This window comes from Amphiura filiformis, chromosome 6, assembly GCF_039555335.1.
Source record: "Amphiura filiformis chromosome 6, Afil_fr2py, whole genome shotgun sequence".
Taxonomy (NCBI): Eukaryota; Metazoa; Echinodermata; class Ophiuroidea; order Amphilepidida; family Amphiuridae; genus Amphiura; species Amphiura filiformis.
In genome coordinates this window covers 69,334,056-69,354,979 of record NC_092633.1, presented here as the reverse complement: position 1 = coordinate 69,354,979, position 20,924 = coordinate 69,334,056, and the positions used below count along the sequence as shown (strand labels likewise).

General features: G+C 35.3%; 1 long non-coding RNA gene across 1 annotated transcript; it reads left to right on the top strand.

Moving 5' to 3' along the window:
- The first annotated feature begins 3,066 nt into the window (after nucleotides 1-3,066).
- On the top strand, nucleotides 3,067-7,414 carry LOC140155930 (uncharacterized). The gene is made up of 3 exons (XR_011859443.1): nucleotides 3,067-3,343; nucleotides 5,254-5,336; nucleotides 5,749-7,414. It is a non-coding gene; the product is annotated as an uncharacterized lncRNA (long non-coding RNA).
- Nucleotides 7,415-20,924: the final 13,510 nt, after the last annotated feature.

Sequence of the window (20,924 nt, the reverse complement as noted above, 5' to 3'; positions counted from 1 at the left end):
GGAGAGTCTACATTAGAATGTACAATCAGTATGCTTCGCCTATATTTATAAATACGTATTTATAAATACACACGTGACCACCTCCGCGCTGCTATAACAGCTTGTAGTTAGTAAGTGACCTTCTACATAGCAGGTGGTCTTCCTGTACATTTGAATGCAAAGGCGGTAAACAAAACGAAACTACTGTGCAGCAAAGTTTTGGTCAACTTTGTGATCATATTGTAAACGTTTCCGTCGATAAATATTTTTTCCGTAGGCAAATACTTTCAAATGTTGTTTTGGATAATACAAATTTGGAATCCCCATGTGTAAAAAAGAAGGAAATCCTAAGACTTAGCATGAGACGAGTCAGAAAGATCATTTGGTATATTTTTTTATATTTCATGTTTGTTTGTCTGTTTGTTTGTTTGTATGTTTTTTATCTACTCAAGATACCATTTACGGTGCAATTTGCAAATCACCCGTTACGACATGCATCATCTTCTGTGAAGACGTGCGAGCCCACTTACGGCTTGCATCATTTACGATCTGCATCATTTTCTCGCAACGCGTGCGCAAACGGCTATCTTCTGAAGATAGCATTGCGGGCCTAATAAAACAACAGAAAATATATCACAAATTTAGAAAAACATCTGTAAGGAAGGTTTGTTTTTGATGTTTTTTGTTTGTTTTTGTTTGTTTTTTTTCGCTATCTACTCAAGAAAGTATTTTTTATATAAAATACAAAGAAAGAAAGTAAGAACAGTTGACAAAATTTGTGAAATATTTTATGTTGTTTTATTAGGCCCGCAATGCCCGTCGTAACGGGTGATTTGCACATTACACCGTAAATAGTATCTTGAGTAGATAAACAAAAAAACAAACAGACAGACTAACAAGCAAACAAATAAACAAACAAACAAAAAACATCAAAACAAACTTTCCTAACAGACGTTTTCTAAATTTTTGAAATATTTTCTGTGTTGTTTTATTCAAAAACAAACTTTCCTAACAGATGTTTTCTAAATTTTTGAAATATTTTCTGTTGTTTTATTAGGCCCGCAATGCTATTTTCAGAAGATAGCCGTTTTCGCACGCGTTGCGAGAAAATGATGCAGATCGTAAATGATGCAACCCGTAAGTGGGCGCAAGCGTGTTCACAGAAGATGATGCATGTCGCAACGGGTGATTTGCAAATTGCACCGTAAATGGTATCTTGAGTAGATAAAAAACAAACAAAAAGACAGACAAACAAACATGAAATATTAAAAAGAATATACAAAATAATCTTTCTGACTCGTCTCATGCTAAGTCTTATGATTTCCTTTTTTAAAGGGCCTATAATGATTTGCAAATCACACCGTAAATTCTACCTTGAGTAGATAACAACCAAGCAAGCAAACAAACAACAAACATGTAGTAAAAAAAATATACCAAATAAAATTTCTGACTTTTATGATTTAAAAAAAAATTATTTCATACGGTTCCAAATGGTATCATCAGTAGATAACAAAATATTGTCAATCGTTCTTACTTACTTTCTTTGTATTTTACATAAAAAAATACTATCTTGAGTAGATAGCGGAAAAAACAAACAAAAACAAACAAAAAACATCAAAAACTAACTTTCCTAACAGATGTCTTCTAAATTTGTGAAATATTTTCTGTTGTTTTATTAGGCCCGCAATGCTATTTTCAGAAGATAGCCGTTTTCGCACGCATTGCGAGAAAATGATGCAGATCGTAAATGATGCAAGCCGTAAGTGGGCTCGCGCGTGTTCACGGAAGATGATGCAGGTCGCAACTAGACCCTCCCTCGGGTCCGTGGAGAACGACTGGTAATGTAGATTACATAGCATTAAAAATCAACCCAATACACGGACCCTCCCAGTCTGTAGGCAATTTGACTTCCAGCTCCCACAAACTGCTGGAAGTTCACTTTTACGGATTTGGAGTCACGCAATCTTTCTATATACCACGTCCATGTTTTCACTACATTAACGTTTGTGTAAGCGACTAAACAACGATATTGTATCCGACCAATCAACGCAGCTTGGCAGCGCGGGGATATTTGAAAAGGCTTCCCTAGCTAAATAATGTGCAAACATTTGCAAACCGCACGCGATAATGTACGCAATATGGACAATAGGCCTAAGTCCGAGTCGAGTGGTTGCCTTTTATTATTGCGCGTACCATGGGTCTATCAGACGCGTGCCACTTGAGCTCAATACCTCTCAGTTGTTGACAAGTGTCCCATCCGATCTTGCGTCACATCCCGCGGCATAGCTTTGTGCTACCATATTTGAATTGAAACTGGGGCGGGGCTTTCGTAATTGACATCGGAATCACCGTGCTTCGTTGAACCATGGAAGAAAGAGATGAGAAGGAACCACAACGACTTCGATCGGCCAAGTTTTAATCCGCTTATCTATTGACGCATGAAAAGAAAAGCTATCAATGGTACTTACTTTCATGTATGATCCATTTACCGCGATCGATGCTTGGCAAAATCATTACTGGAAAAAATTTATAACAAACCCATCCACGAACAAACAAACGCTACCCAGAAGTAAGATTATGGAATTTCACTGAATATCAGCTCTGAACATGTATAGTAGCTTTGTTTTGGGATCTACAGTCAAACTGTTTTCTTGATCGTGTTGTGTAGAAAATGTCCTATAAAACATCGAAAAGGTAATCAAAATCGGCCGTTTTTTTGCTGAGTTTCATCTTTAGCAAATAAGGTAAGATTTTGGTGACTTTTTCGATGAAAAATAGATGAAAAATGTTCTTAAATAATGCACAATGTTCCGGTTGAGTCCGGTACATAAAACCTGTTTAATTTAATAGTTTATATGTGTATAATCGTAACTAGCTAACTCGTTTCAGTGCCAAAGACTGCCAACTCTGAGAAAAAAGTCATCAAAGTTCGGAAAAATTGGGCGAAATGGAAGAAAAAGATGTAGGCCATCAATGACTGATGATCACGTCACCAGAGAAAATCCTATAGGGTGCTTGCACGGAAGGTCATTAGTTCAAATCATCCTTCACACACGCTCCAGAATAGTCTCCTACACAGCCAGTTTGCGTCGGTCTGACACTCGTCGATCCTCCTAACAAACAGTCTGCAAAAGAGCACATATAACGACTCTTCTGATTGGTGCCCCGTATTTCGGGTGCCGGAAGTGACTGTTGACCTGATCAATTTGATCTGACCTTTGAACAGCTGATTGATTTCGTTCGCCGCAGCACCGTAGCACGATCTGTCAACGCGAGCAGATTTGATTGAAAATTGACCGAATTTTCAACATCTATTTGGTAATTTTGAGCACCTTTTCATGAAAGAAAATCTCAAGACGAGAAAGTAAGTACTTAACGAACTGATTTCTGTTGATTTTATTGATACAGCTCGACAGGCCAGGTCCATTGAGTCCAGTCTAAAATCCCTGCAATCTCTGCATACATCCTCCTGTACATTACAATGTTTACATCATTTGTACATGGCATACATACTATTACACTGGAATATTATAAATATATTATAATACTAGCCATTGCATGCATGCATGATACTCTACATACTGATTCTGTCTGATGGCATGGCGTTTGGAGTACATGAGTAAACCTTTGACGAGAGTGTACATCACAAAATTTACTCAGCTCAGCTCAGTCAGTCAGTTGTTATTACCGTTGGAACACACTTGTCTGATTGTTGTCTGCAGAGGTGATCTGCTGATGTGGAGTCAGTGGAAATTTACAAATTAACTTTGTGCTGTACATAACACATTGTTAGCTCAGACTTTACAACATCACGGTGCGTGACGCTGCTCATCAAACTTTGATTTACTGCAAGTGCAACATATATTATACTTATAGCACCATTGCAAGGCAGCAGTGCACCAGGTTCGGGATGAAGTGTGAGGTGACTGCGGCCTTCATACAGTGTTAATTTATAAACGTTTGATTGTGTGTGTAATTACACAATACACATGAACGCTTGTACGAGAAGTCTAGCTTCGAATTTGTCACAGATAGCTTCACACTATTTAAAGACGAGTCCTGAGCTATCAAAATCTAGTACTTAGAAATCAATGGCTAGGGAAGCTGTAAGTAAACAAAGCCGATCACTGCTGGAGATCGTATCAAAAATGTTGCTAAAATTGCAGTTTGCACTTCAATTAAATATTAGACAGGCAGCATTTCCTTAAAATACACAGTTGACTCAATCAAATTTTAACTTGCATCAAAATCAGCAGAAATATTACATGTCAATGCTGATCGGCAGATCCACTGAAATAATGATAGCAAATGGACTCGAGCATCGAGCGTACAAAGCTGTACATGTAAAACTATTGTGTGCAAATTTGAAGCTAGAGTACTCAAGTAAGTAGTAAGCAAACGTTACTGTCTCGATTCTCGAATGGTACAAATCCTGGTCCCATGGGAGTATGGTGGGGATTTTTTTTCACATGTGAAGTCCCCGATTTTGGCATTCTGAATCTAACTCAAAATTAGTTAAAATAATATCTCAGTATCATTTTTGTTTGGAGATAAATAGGATCAACCGATCATTAAATGGGATATCGTGCCGTCGGCCAGATATTTTCGATATCGGTATTTGATCGGATATCAGTTCAAAAAAAATTTCCAATTATTTTTGTTTGCAAAGTTTTCTGCAACTTTGAAGAACCACTGGACCTATTCTGAGGTGCTAGCACAGTTAATTTGAAGAAAAAAATTGGGAACAAAATTACGCAAAGATTACAGTTTGTTATCCAATATGCAAACTATCAACAAATGTTTACCTCTTAGCTCTTCATCTATTACATAATTATTATAAATGCATGGAAAATCGTAATTGTTTCCAATTTTTTTTTCAAATTAATTTTGGCTGATCTTAGCACCTCCGAATAGGTCCAGTGGTTTTTCAAAGTTGCTGGAAACTTTGGAAAAATTTTTTAAATTGAATTAAAAAAAAGAATTTTTAACTGATATCTGATCGGATCAGATATTGGCCGATATTATTTACATCGATATCCAATCGGTAGACAGTTCTGCCATGTCGGTTGAGGCCTAGAGATAAATCAGGTTTAGCTAGCTCAAGTTGAGTGCCGGTTAATATACCATATCCAATTAGAGCGCCAGCTCAGGGCACAATTTTTAGCAAACATGAGGAATTGGTAAATGGGGATATGCTTATTTTATGATGAAAACATCATTTGTGAGAAAAAAATGCCATTTATTAAATCATTAATTTGTGTATTTGGTTTGCAGTTGACATTTGATGAACAACAGTAATGGAGATGGCTTGATGCAACACGATCTTGGGTTTCTGACAGACAATGACCTGTTACTTTGTAAGTAGAAACATGCTTAATGTCAACTCATTTTTTCCTTTAGAATCATGCCAACAGCAAAACACCATAGAGTATATTGGTGAAATTAATTAAGAATGGTGGAATATAAATAAGCCTAGATAAGACAAGCAACTAAAATACTGGAAGAGGCTACATAACCTAAACAATCACAGAAAGGCTTGAAAATGTGAAAAACATAATCTATGGCAGCACACTAAAATGGCTCTTTTTATTTGCTTTTGATTTGAAAGAAAAAATACTAAATCCCCATAATGTCACTGATTCAATGATACGTAAACATGCATGAGACGTCTCAGCACTCACTTTATTGGTGAATAAATCTCCATGCAGACATTTATCAGACCCATTTAATATATTATGTTTAATTGTTATTATTGTCTTACATATACAGGAGCATGCATGATGATTTGGAAATTGGACCTTGTGATGGCCACCTTGGACATAAATAGCGAACAACCGATTTTTGAATCAACAGACAGAACTATTATTGCTGATTATTCAGTGGATTATGTAGCCTACTGATTTGTCACATACTTCTCAAATAGCAATTAGATGTAAAGTTACAGCATTCAGCAATTGAGAAAAATCAGACAAAAACACTTGTTTGGCCTGTATGAAAATGAATTGTGCAGAAACACAGAACACAAAATGATTGTGTTCATGGAGAACAAAACTAAAAGGGCTCCAGTATTACTCTAAAAATTACATAAACAATGTACACATGTATAACAGTCAAAGATTATGACACAGGAATTTGATTTAATACAGGGCCTCTGAAAGAACTGCAGTCAGAAAATTTAATTTTTGAGTACCGTAATTAATTTTGCTACAAAAAAAAAAAAAAGGTGTATGTTGTTACGTGGTAAAGCATCTGTCACTTACTTTTTAATTTTGAAAATCAACGGTTTGGTTCAGGAACCAAACTTGGAACAATAATTAAAGTTCAGAGAGTACAGTTCTGTATTTAAGTGTTTTTTTTGTTTTTATTGTTTTGGTTTTGGAGTGTCCCTGTACTAGAGCTAAATGCTAGGATCAGTCTTCATTGACATTTAAAACAAAAGATAAGAAAATAAGGCCCCAGTGTTTTTGCAAAGCTATAATTGATGTGTTCATGAGATACTCTATTAATGATTTCAAAATGCATTTGTATCCATTTTGAAATCATTAATAGAATATGACATGAACACATTATATATAACTATTTGCATATTAAAAACACTAGGGCCTATTATTTTTTCTTCTTCTTTTTAAATATCAACCATGAATGATCCTAGCATTTAGGCCTAAAAATTGTTTGATTGACATTTGAAAAATTAGGGTAGGTCGGTCAGCATTTTTTCCCTTTTTTTTTTTTTCGTTTTTGCACCCGCTTTTTAAGCTGTAAATTGCGTATGATAAAGGCCTTGGAACTTTAAAAAAAAGGTTTTTTTATTATTATTTTTTTAGGGTGTTTAAGTTTAGGGTCGCTCGGGTTACGCCAATCAAACAATGTTTTAAGGCCTTAGCTCTAGGGTCCAGGGACACTCCAAAACCGAAAAAATAAATAACTAAATAAATTAATTAAATGTTTTTAAATAGCCCGACGGGCCACATGGAGATAAAACCCAATAGCCCAATGGAAAATTTGGTAGGCATGGCTATCGGGCTATCGCTTATTCCAACCCCTTCAACTTGCAGTTTCTTGTATTCACAGTTTCAAACATTTACAGCCTACGGGACAAAAACATTTTTGCAGGCAAAAATAAAACCCATGATCTTTCATGATTTTTATTTTTGCCTGCAAAAATATTTTTGTCCCAAAGGTTTGTAGGATTGTATATTAAATTGCAGACCACGATGATGCATGAAAAGAGTACCCTTTCCTGCAGATTGTTGCTCGATGATGACAACACATTTATTCTGAGTAGTTCCCCAGGTATTAACACTGAAGCAAATTCAAACAAACTAAAATAATTATGCTTGTAATTATTATTCTTTCTTTCCATTGTTACACATACAAAGTCATGAAATACAAAGTCATGATTGTTATTAAATGCCATTTGTAATTACCAACAGTATTACCAGTGCTTGTGTTATCAAATATAATTATAGTTTCTTTCAATAGTGTATGAAAAGTAAATCTTCAGATACCATGAAAAGAGGTTGAATAAAATGTATTTTTATATACCATGGTCATTTATAAGTCAGATTATAGTCATTCATCTCTCATCAAGAGGTGGAAATTACACATTTCATGTAGACCTCAAGGCCATCTATTGCCACACAATGAGTTAGTGGAAGTATTTCATAGGGTATGAAAATACTTGCATTTTTCTGACAATAAGTTGAGCTGTGAACGGATGTAAGAATGGCCAGATGATTTTGCTGTGAATTTTGTACCAATTACATGCTATTAAGGTGCACTGAAAGTGGTACTATGGTGTAATTTAAGGAGTTCATAGTGGTGCACTCATTGGAGATTTGAGAATCACTGAATAAACATGATTCTCAGCTTCTGTCTATCCAGTCTAACACAGCTTCATAATATCAATCCTTATTCATTTGTTGCCACAGTTCACTGCATAAATTTAGTTTCTAAATTGGAATGTGTTAAATTAAAAGTTGTTTGTGGAATGCTTGTTGCCACACCAGTGTACATCAGACTAATAATGCAGAATGTGGAACCTCATATTGCTGACTCCCAGGTGGCTTCTGTAAGTTTCCCAGGCTTGGTCAACCACTCGCTTACCACCTCAACCTGTAAATTTTAAAGGAAAAAGAATAAAATATTTTTATTGTTTAAAATCAAACAATTTTTTTGGTAAATTGAAAATGATACACTGTGACTGGTCACATACTGGTTGCAGATCAGGTGGACTGTAGGTACATTTTTATAGCTAGTCAAACTTTAAAAATTACCCTCCCAACATTTGGTTTACTCAGTGGCATTCATTTGTAAACTTAAATTGTTTCAAAAAAATGAAAAAATCTCAGTAGGTCAGCCCCATAGAACAGGGTTTTATTTTTTCGTCACCTATTTTAAAATCAAACCTCCCTTTGGCCTACTAAAAAACTTTGCCCCCCCATTCACCACCCTGCGGTACATATAAGGGGCTGTGCAATAATTATGAGCCCTGGAGGGTAAAATTGGGGGTGCTAGGAATTTTTGGCACACATTCATGTGGCGCCTTTTAAATAAAACGCTCTAAAAAGGCTTAGGAAAACAGTACGGAAATACTTAAATACGCAAATATTCCTGCTTGCTGCGCTCGCAACATGTATCTTGTAAATTAGGATCCCAAAAATTTGGCATGCGGCCATGCGCAAGGGGGGGGGGCAAATAATTTTTGGCAGGTTGAGAGAGGGTGGGGCAAGCAATTTTTGGCGAACCGTTCGGAAATTTTACCCTCCCCGGCTCATAATTATTGCACAGTCCCTAATTATTGCACGGAAGGTCATCAGTTCACTCATCCTCCAGACATGCTCCAGAAGACATGCAAATGCATTTGCATGTCTTCTGGAGCGCCGGTCTGGAGGTCAGTGGAGGATGATTTGAACTAATGACCTTCCATGCAAGCACCTTACATGTACACCCATCGAATGTGTGTCATCGGCCCTCAGACTGTAGGATTCAATTCATGTAAAGCTCCTAGTATAAGGGGCTGGCATTTTCTTCAGAAGGGGGGTCCCAAATATGTCAGTGACCAGAGTCAATTTTTTATGACCCCCCTATCGTGGCCAAAGCTTTTTAACACCCCCCTTATCTTGGGTCAAAAATTTTTATGACCAACCCCACCCCCACCCCCTTCCACCTACACGCACTCAAGACAAATCATTCATTGCCGGAACTAAAGCGGAGTGCGCCAAAGGCTAAGAGCGATGAAGATGCGTGAAGTGCATAAAAATTTGCATTATATAGCTATAGATTGTATGCACATTTTGATTGTGAAGTTAAATAATGCGCACGCAGCGCGTGAAAATTTTTAGTCGCCAGCCCTTAATAATTCTACAAACCCCTATTTTGGGTGTTAAAAAATTATAACCCCCTATTTTTGGTCTAAAAATTGTATGACCCCCCAAGTATATTTGAGACCCACCCCTTCCGAAGAAAATGCCAGCCACCTAATTATTTAATTAAATAGAAATATACTCACGTCACTTTTAAGCTTTCTAATAGATCAGCACAAAACTGCCCTGTGCTGTCTCTGTCGCGATCGTGCTTCAGCTGTCTGCCGCGCCGGTCACGGTAAATCAGTGTTGTAGTCGAGGACCTCATGTCCGAGGCCAAGGCCAAGGCCAAGGACTTGGTGTCCGAGGCCAAGGCCAAGGCCAAGGACATGGTGTCCGAGGCCAAGGACAACCCTCCGAGGCCAAGGACATTTGTCTCCGAGGCCAAGGCCAAGGACCAAGGACTTTCATAATAATGAACCATACTAAACCACGCCCGATCGGGGGATCATATTGTCGTCAACATAGGCCTAAGGTAATTTTATATGCACATTAAATAATGCTGAACGATAATCCTATTTATAAAACTCTATCAAATAAACATGCCTAATTAATTGGGCTCTTTATCCTAGTTTAAACCAACAAAACACAAGTAGGCCTATGTTGTATTTTCAAACTTGTTCATTATATCGCGTTGTTTCTTAGTTTTACAATGTATCTAGACCAGATGCATCCATAACGTAGTGAAGATTACAATATAACACGCTTTTATGTGTTTGATCCGCATATCTACCATTATTTTTGATGTCAAAAAGCTAGATAGTGGTGTAGATTTCTTGTTGACATTGGGAGGGTGGAGTTGGAACATTTTCTTGAAGTAATGTGAATCCAGCCCCTTTTGGCGACAAAATAGGTATATGGTACAAAAACGCGTGTAGTGCGCAAAAAATTGCCATATTGAAGCAAAACTGGTGAAATATAGTTCAAAAGTGGAATAAATTTGCGCGAAGCGCACACAATTTGGCACTTTGGGGGCTAAAATGGCCAAATTTTAGGTTAATTTGGTCAGAAACCCACATACAGGCATCAACATTGGACCATCCCCCCTGACAAAATATTGGGGGATTTATCCCCCATCCCCCGGAATCTACTCCTATTGCATGGTTTCGCCATGTGCGAGGAGAGCTTCGATCTGGCAGCATGCATGAATGGGAATTGAACCAGTCATATAACATTGCGTAAAGTTATGTAAATTCTTCCTTTCATTTCATGCCAGTTCGAGGCTTTCCTTGGTGGAACCGTGCAATAGGCGAATGGTATAATATGTGTGACAAAGCAGCCTAAAATGGGCATCTATCTTAAGATCAAACACAGCAAAATGTAGCTGATGAAATTAACCAAAATAGATCAAATTAGTTTGATCACATTTAATCGAAACGCGTCCTACAATAGCTTCCAATGAGTTTCTTAAAATATTTAAAAAACCTCTTCTCTATTCGATATTCCTATTTTAGGAATCATATTGGCTGAGTGGAATTTTAATTAATAATAAAGCCACATTTTTGGCCTCCATGTGCGTGCATATTTTGCAAAAAGCAAAGATGATAGTTAAGAGTGCACCAAAATAAATAAATATTTTTGTATTTCAATCTGGTACAATAAAAAGCTATTCTTGTCATGTTTCTCTAAAAGGTTCTTGATAACTAAACAGCAGATTGTATAACTCTATCACTCATTTGCCTGCATTTTTGATGATTTTGCCTGTCCTTGTCATGTCCTTGTTGTCGAGGACCAAGGACTTTGAGGTCCGAGGCCAAGGCCAAGGCCAAGGACTACACGTCCGAGGCCAAGGACTACATGTCCGAGGACCAAGGACTTCACAACCTGTCCTCGAGGAGTCCTCGAGGCCAAGGACAGTACTCGAGGACTACAACACTGCGGTAAATCCATACAAATTGTATCCATAAAGTGTCACTCGGATCGCCACACAGCATTTTAATTATACTTTCTTTTGTTCATGTTTAGCACCTTGTTTGTTTACATAAAATCCTCGTAAACAACCGTAAACAGTTCCCGGGAAATCCCCGTAATACACTGCAGCCAGCTGACGAACGGCTTCCGGGGTTAAATTACGTCATGGTATCTTGACCAATTGCGAACGATGTTATATCAATTGCGTGACTTGACACTCAGAATCGACTGTCCAATCACAATCACGTAGATCCTTCAGTTTCCCAGACTGTATGTTCGTGATAGCCACATACAGTCTGGCCGCGAGACTAGCTCCAGAAGACATGCAAATACATGGAATACAATACCAATCACCTATTTAACGCGGGGTATTGATCAAAGTAAATCCTCATGAATAACAATGTCAACTAAATGTCGGTAAAGGGAGTGGACAAAGTGAATGCGTTCGTTGTGGTTCCTTCTTATCTCTTTCTTCCATGGTTGAACGAATATTTGGAAGTGAGATCTCTAACAGATTAGACCAGTCTCGGAATCAGCGCTCAATGGACTTTCGCGTTCACTTATAATACGAGTATATTTCTATATTGCTGCATGGTTGACTGTGGTAGGTGTAATTAGTGGCGTCGATTTGTGGATGAAGAGGAATGGGTTTTTGGCATTGAAGAAAATAAGGGGGGGGGAGTTGGCATTTTTTTTTCATAGGGCATTCCTTCTTTAAACAATTTTTTTTTTATTAGGTTTACAAATGCTATCATCAGTAGATAGGCCTAACAAAATATATTCAACCTTTCTCAGTTTTTTTGTATTTTACAAATAAATACTATCTTGAGTAGATAGCGGAAACACTAACAAACAAACAAATAAACAAACAAAAAACATCAAAACAAACTTTCCTAACAGACGTTTTCTAAATTTGTGAAATATTTTCTGTGTTGTTTTATTTAAAAGCCCGTAAAGCCGTCTGCGAGTTCCGAGAAAATGATGCGGGCCATAGGCTTTGAGCGCGTTTTTTGACAGCAGATGATGCGTGATGTCGCAAAGGGCCTATAATGATTTGAAAATCACACTGTAAATTCTACCTTGAGTAGATAACAAACAAACAAGCAAACAAACAACAAACACGTAGTAACAAAAAAAAAATATACCAAATGAAATTTCTGACTTTTATAATTAAAAAAAAATTAGTTCATACGGTTCCAAATGGTATCATTAGTAGATAACAAAATATTGTCAAAAGTACTTATTTACTTTCTTTGTATTTTATATTTAAAAAAAATACTATATATCTTCAGTAAATAGCGGAAAAAACAAACAAAAAACAAACAAAAAAAACCCATCAAAAACAAACTTTCCTAACAGATGTTTTCTAAATTTGTGAAATATTTTCTGTTGTTTTATTAGGCCCGCAATGCTATCTTCAGAAGATAGCCGTTTGCGCTCGCGTTGCGAGAAAATGATGCAGATCGTAAATGATGCAAGCCGTAAGTGGGCTCGCTCGTGTTCACAGAAGATGATGCATGTCGCAACGGGTGATTTGCAAATTGCACCGTAAATGGTATCTTGAGTAGATAAAAAACAAACAAAAAGACAGACAAACAAACATGAAATATTAAAAAAAATATACAAAATAATCTTTCTGACTCGTCTCATCCTAAGTCTTATGATTTCCTTTTTTTTTGGTATTATTTCATTAGGTTTACAGATGCTTTCATCGGTAGATAGGCCTAACAAAATATTTTCAACCTTTCTCAATTTTTTTGTATTTTACAAATAAATACTATCTTGAGTAGATAGCGGAAACACTAACAAGAAAACAAATAAACAAACAAACAAACAAACAAACAAAAACATCAAAACAAGCTTTCCTAACAGACGTTTTCTAAATTTGTGAAACATTTTCTGTGTTGTTTTATTTAACGCGGCTGTGTACTCTAGACATTGTTTCTTTCGCGAAATTGAGCTTTTTTGAAATGTATTTACTTTGTTATGTTTTTTATAAATACAAGGAAAGAAAATCCATATTTGTTAACTCTAACTGCTCGATTTTATGGATTTTATTTCACTATTTCACTCGTTTCCGCACTTTAAAAGGAAAGAAAATCTTTGTTGTACCATCGGGGTACACGCGCGCAACAACGCATCGCGTTTTGTAGTCGCGCAATTTGTTAACGCACAGATACGCTACGCATACGCAACGCTTATCTGCATGCGCGGCGCATCTTATGGAAGCATCACGGAAGCACTGATTTCACAAACCCTAGCGGTCAAATGGCTACGTTTTAGCTGATAAAATGTGAATTTTTTTAAAGTTCATTCCCCCGATTTAAACATCAAGATATGAATAGATTTCGCCCAAACTTCTCAAGGAGCTGTGGATTTACCCGATGTTCACGTAATGTAAGGTAGAAAAACGAGAAATGCCGTATTCTCCTGTGAGCTTTGATCAAAGTGCAAAATGTGACCATTTTAAACTTCAACGGCCTTTATTTCAATGTTCATTTTCTCGGAAAATGACGATTTAGGTACACGATAACTCAATAAATACAGCATCTATAGGTAAGCAATTACGCTCATCATAAAAAGCATGACCAACTTAAGAAACGGTTTTCTTATTTTTTTATATTTTGGTCTATTTCCGATTTTAGGCATTATTTTGTGCAAATAGGCGTTTGTGAATTTTAAAAAGTTCATTTTGATGCCTTATATGGTCAATATCTCAAAAAATAAGGCCAATTTCAAAAAACTAATGGTGCCTCAAGACTAAGAAAAAAAACAAAATAAAAAATTTTGGAAAGAGTGTTTTTTTGTTATGATGTACCGAACAAAAATTGCCAAAAATTCACTTTTTTGTGATTTTCTTCATAATTGTTGTTTTTACACCAAATCTGTATTTATATTGAGATTCATTGATGTCTTGCCTTTATAAAAATGTATACTTTTATAAGTCTTGCGTGAATAATTACAAAGTTTTGGCACTTTTACTACATGCATGTCTGAGAGTACACAGCTGCCTTAAAAGCCCGTAAAGCCATCTGCGAGTTCCGAGAAAATGGTGCGGGCCGTAAGTAGGCTTTGAGCGGGTATTTTGACAGCAGATGATGCGTGATGTCGCAAAGGGCCTATAATGATTTGCAAATCACACCGTTGGCTTTTTCTTTTTTCTAAGCGCGCAGCCAATTATAGCCGTTTTGCCCCGGTATTTTGCGTACTGAATCCTCAGATAACCGTACTGAATCATCATCTAGAACGCGTGTTAGGCAATGTTTTTTGAAACATTATTATTTTGCATGTGTTTTGCTTTGCTTGCTATCTTCTGTAGATACCATTTATTAGGGCCTGCAAAGAAAATAATTAATACCTCTATTTTGTTTTCTGTATGTTTAGCCTACTGATATTTTTAATGATTATTATTTTGACTATCTACTGAAGTTAACAATGACGGCGGGTTTATATAGGTGGGTGCCGCTGTTATAAAAGCGTTTTCCAAATAAATAAATAAATAAATAAATAAATAAATAGGCCTAAGATAAAAGGTAATTTCTTGCGTACTGAATCATCATTGATTTTTTTCTTTTGTTTTGTTTTTGTTTTGTTTTTATTTTGTTTGTTTTTTGTTTTGTTTTTATTTTTCCCTTCCTGTTCCTGATAATCTATACTATATAAGTGCCGTGTTAAATTTTGGTCAGCTTCTTCATTTTAACATTTCTTTATAGCTTTGCATTCGGACTATTGGCTATTTTTTCTAAGCGCGCAAATCCCGTTTTGCCCCGGGATTTTGCGTACTGAATCCTCAGATTTGCCGTACTGAATCATCATTTAGAACGCGTGTTAGGCAATGTTTTTTGGAACATTATTATTTTGCATGTTTTTTGCTTTGCTTGGTATCTTCTGTAGATAGCATTTAGGGCCTACAAAGAAAATAACTAATACCTTTTTAATGATTTTTTTAAATGATTATAGTATTATTTTGACTATCTACTGAAGTTTTGTTTTGCTTTTGTTTTTGTTTGTTTTTGTTTTGTTTTGTTTTTTGTTTTGTTTTTTGTTTTGTTTTTTGTTTTGTTTTTGTTTTTGTTTTGTTTTTTGTTTTGTTTTTTGTTCTGTTTTTGTTTTTGTTCTGTTTTTGTTTTGTTTTGTTTTGTTTTGTTTTTGTTTTGTTTTTGTTTTGTTTTTGTTTTGTTTTTGTTTAGTTTTTTGTTGTTTTTTGTTTTGTCTTTGTTTTGTTTTTGTTTTGTTTTGTTTGTTTTGTTTTTGTTTTGTTTTGTTTTTGTTTTGTTTTTGTTATGTTTTTGTTTTGTTTTTGTTTTGTTTTTTTTTGTTTTTGTTTTTGTTTTGTTTTTGTTTTGTTGTTTTGTTCTGTTTTTGTTTTGTTTTTGTTTTGTTTTTTTTTGTTCTGTTTTTGTTTTTGTTTTGTTTTTGTTTTTGTTTTTGTTTTTGTTTTTGTTTTTGTTTTGTTTTTTTTTTTGTTTGTTTCTTATTTTTCCCTTTCATGTTCCTGATAATCTATACAATATAAGTGCCGTTTTAAATTTTGGTCAGCTTCTTCATTTTAACATTTCTTTATAGCTTTACATTTGGCCTATTGGCTTTTTTTTTCTGAGCGCGCTGCCAATTATAGCCGTTTTGCCCCGGGATTTTGCGTACTGAACCCTCAGATTTCCCGTACTGAATCATCATCTAGAACGCGTGTTACCCAGCAAACACAAAAACGTTTTAAAAACGTTTTAAATAAGTTCTATTTTGGCTTTTGGTTTAGGTAAAAACGTTTAAATAACATTAAAATGTCGGGTTATATAAAGGTCATGATAACGTTTTAAAACGTTTTGTATGAAAACACACTACAACAATATTTTTAAATGTTTTCAAAAATGTTATTGTAAACTATTTTTGCAAACATTTTTGCAAAATATTGTGTCAATACTTAAATAACATTATGTTAAAATGTTTGAACCCAGCAAACACAGAAATGTTTTTAAAATTTTTTTTTCAAAACCTTTTAATAACATTTAAATGTCGGGTTATATAAAGGTCATGAAACGTTTTTAAAACGTTATTGAAAATATTTTGGGCAAACATTTTTCGCAAAATATTTTTTCAACCCCAAAATAACATTCTGTTTAGAATGTTTTGTATCAAGTTTTCAAGAACGTTTTTGGAATGTTATTAAAACGTTTTTATACCCTTTATATAACCCGACATTTAAACGTTTTCTGTAAAACATTTTTGTTTGCTGATCAGTAGATTATCAATAAATGTTTTTAAGCCTATGAAAACGTTTTATACTCTTAATATACCCTTTATATAACCCGACATTTAAACGTTTTCTGACAACCTTTTATAACCTTTTGCGAATGATGTCGAAAACGTTTTGTGTTTGCTGGGTAGGCAATATTTTTTGGAACATTATCATTTTGCATGTTCTTTGCTTTGCTTGCTATCTTCTGTAGATAGCATTTAGGGCCTGCAAAGAAAATAATTAATAGCTCTATTTTTATTTTTAGGTTTAATGATTTTTTAATGATTATTATTTTGACTATCTACTGAAGATAGCAATTACGGCGGGTTGATGATTAATTTCTTGCGCACTGAATCATCATCGTTTTTTTTTTTTTTTTTTTTTTTATTTGTTTTTTTTTATTTGTTTTTTTATTTTTTTTTTTTTTTTTTTTTCATGTTCCTGATAATCTATACTATATAAGTACCGTTTTAAATTTTGGTCAGCTTCTTCATTTTAACATTTCTTTATAGCTTTGCATTCGGCCTATTGGCTATTTTTTTCCTAAGCGCGCAGCCAATTATAGCCGTTTTGCCCGGGATTTTGCGTACTGAATCCTCAGAAATACCGTACTGAATCATCATCTATATAACGCGTGTTAGGCAATGTTTTTTGGAACATTATTATTTTGCATGTTTTTTGCTTTGCTTGCTATCTTCTGTAGATAGCATTTAGTGATTATAATTTTGACTAGCTACTAAAGTTAGCAATGACGGCGGGTTTATATAGGCCTAATATAAAAGGTTAATTTCTTGCGTACTGAACCATCATTGATTTTTTATTTTGTTTTTATTTTGTTTTGTTTTGTTTTTTTTGTTTTGTTTTTCCTTCATTTTCCTGATAATCTATAGTATATAAGTGCCTTTTAAATTTTTGTTCAGCTTCTTCATTTTAAAATTTCTTTATAGCTTTGCATTCGGCCTATTGGCTATTTTTTTTCTAAACGGGCATTCAATTATAGCCGTTTTGCCCCGGGATTTTGCGTACTGAATCCTCAGATTTGCCGTACTGAATCATCATCTATAGAACGCGTGTTAGGCAATGTTTTTTGGAACATTATTATTTTGCATGTTTTTTTGCCTTGCTTGCTATCTTCTGTAGATAGCATTTAGGACCTACAAAGAAAATAAATATTACCTCTAATTTTTTTTCTTTATATTTAATGATTTTTTTTAATGATTATTATTTTGACTATCTACTATAAGATAAAAGGTAATGTTTCATGTTTATTTGTTATCTACTCAAGGTAGCAGTTACGGCGCGATCGGTAACTTAAGCGTTTTGGGTCAAGCTGGGAGAAAAAAATCCCAGGTCGACCAAAAATAGCGTATCGCACACGATAGACCACCTAAGTTATCGTAAATCGGTTTCTCCCAGGTCGACCGTAAATTTTGGGTTGCCACATTCGGCCCACAAACGGCAGGATTTTTAGCCAGGTCGACCCATGACAAGCATGCAAATAGCCCTACATACTGACATACGTGCCCCGACCATGGCGATATATACATGTGATGAGTATAAACCATTGTAGGCCTACGGCATGATTCATATAGGCCTAAACCGTTGTACAAGCGCCGGTGTGACTTTTACGATATCAGTTTCAGTGTCTTGGCATCTAAATTAATTCAGTCATAGGCCTACTCTCATTTTCGTACTTATTTAGGCCCTATTCTTGTTTTATTTTGCAAAATACAGAGGCAGATATAGTCCCAGGATATAGTCATACTTCCAAGTTTTCTACTTTCTGGAATTTGCGTCAACATGTAGGCCTATAAAGCGCTTTTAAGCTTACATCCAAGCCGGGCATCCAAGTTCGCATGGTCGGACGGTACTACGACTCGATGTTTCAGACTTTACTTGTGAGAAAAAGAAAGTAATAAATTATGAGAAGAGGTCACAAATAGGATCAAATAAAATAATCCAACAAAGAATCACCCTGCCTAAGTGCCGGACATAGGCTAGGCCTACATGTTTTAAACTTAATTATTATCCACCACGAATGGAGTACCAATTTCTATTAGCCTAGGCTGTCTTTCTATCAACAAACGTGGAATCTCCCAGCTTGACCAATTTGGCGTAACTTAACTTGCGACATGCATTATCTTCTGTGAACGGCCTGCACCATTTCCCCTGAACTCGCCCATAAATACGCGTGTTCCAAATGTGTTTTGGCATACGTTGATGTTTTGTGCTATCTGCTGAAGAAAGCATTGTGGGCCTATATAGGCCTACTAAATAATACAGAAAATAATTCATACCTTTATCAGAACGCGAAAGTATATTTATTTTTGATGTTTGTTTTTCGCTATCTACTCAAGATAGTAGGCCTATTTATTTACGGCGAGGAGTGTCTATAAAATGTAGAAAATTTGTAGAAAAGTTGAAAAGTGTTTGTCATCTTCTGAAGATAGCATTTGGAACCTTATAATACAGAATAATATTCATACCTTTAGCAGCAGATGTGTTAGTAATGTCTTTTAGTATATTTTTAATGTTTCATGGCTGCGGCCTGCATCATTTTCTCTAAATGCGCGCCCAGTTATACGCGTGTTCCAAATTTGTTTTAGCATTCGTTGATGTTTCATGGTTTTTCGCTATCTACTGAAGATAGCATTGCGGTTTGGAAGGTCTTTTGGTATATTTTTAATGTTTCATTTTAGTTTGTTATCTACTCAAGATAGCATTTACGGCGCGATCGGCAAAGTAGGCCTATTATTATAGACCCGTTGCGACATACACAGCCCACTTACGGCCTGCATCATTTCTTTTGAACTCGCGCCCAGTTATACGTTTGTTCCTAATGTGTTTTGGCATTCGTCGATATTTCATGAGTTTTCTCTATTTACTGAAGATAGCTTTGCTGGCATAATTATGTAATACAGAAAATAATTCACACATTTAGCAGAACGCGTGTTAGAAAAGTATATTATTTTGATGTTTGTTTTTCGCTATCTACTCGAGATAGTATTTATTTACGGCGAGGTAGGAGTATCTATAAAATGTAGAAAATATGTAGAAAAGTTGACATTATTGTTTGTTATCTACTGAAGATAGCATTTGGAACCTAATAAACTAGGAAGGTCTTTTGGTATATATTTAATGTTTTTATTTTGTTTGTTATCTACTCAAAATTATTCTTATCCAGGTAAAACACTAATTATAAAGTTTACTTCGAGGACTGTTTTAACATTTAAAAATGTCAAAACTGCCATACAATTTTATATTATTATATCACCAATTTCAAAAAAATTCTAAATTACTTGATATCTTCAGGACATTCCTCGTATTCAGAATGCAATTTGGTGTGTCTGATGTGCTCTCAAATCCCACAAAATACTGTGCAAACGTCGGTACCGAGCCTGTAACATGGCACTCAAACAACCCGATTTTTAAACAGTTGTTTAATATAGTTTTTCCTGTCTAGGGCCTACATGTCATTTTTCAATGATCTCTGTTTTGGTGGGGATGAGCGATAAATCGGACCATCCTTCTTTAGGGCATAAACAATAAGTTAACAACAACAATAATTACAACAATAATTCAAGTTCTATAGAGAGAAATTCTTTAATTAAAATGACACACACAAATGTTGGCAGCCTTTATAATGATCAACCATGAAACACTTGATATCATTTAATGTACTTAAATATAATTGTGTTGGTTGCAATTTTTAGTACGTGAAATATAACAGTAGGCCCTATTAATAGTTTGAGTAGATTGCGTGATCTGATTGCGTGATAATTGGCTCGTATCTATAGTAGTCATTGCCAATTCTTTTAACTAACGTTTGTAGAACGATTAAAATAGCGGAAAATATTGCTGTCTATAGAAACTGTTTCCGATCGGAATTCTCTATAAGTGTAAATAAGTAAATAATTATAATTAGATTTATCTATGCATTTGATAATTTGGCACTGATCAAATTGTACCAGGTATAAAAATTGTCATTTCGATATCTACGGTGTCCAATACGCGTCACGTGTGCAAATACATTGACTTCACGAACTTATTTATCATAATTGGCACTACAAAAACGAAACAAAAAATAAATCTACAACCCCTATCATTTATATGATTTACATGAGACCATTTAAAATGGTCTCATCGATTATACATTCTATTAAGTTATATTTGGCAAACTTGACGTCATCCGTAGATTTCTTATTGACATTAGGGGGATGGAAGTTGGTGTAAAATCCGTGAATAGAGCGTCTTTCGCTTCCAGAATAACTTTCCTGTAACTTATGCGCGCGAAGCGATCACAAATATCCCATTTTGATGCTAAAGTGGTAAAATATGACGCTCATGAAATGGAACACATGTGCGTGAAGCACGTACACATTTTAAAGCTAAAATGGTCGAATACGCGGTTACTTTGGTTAAAAACAAACGCG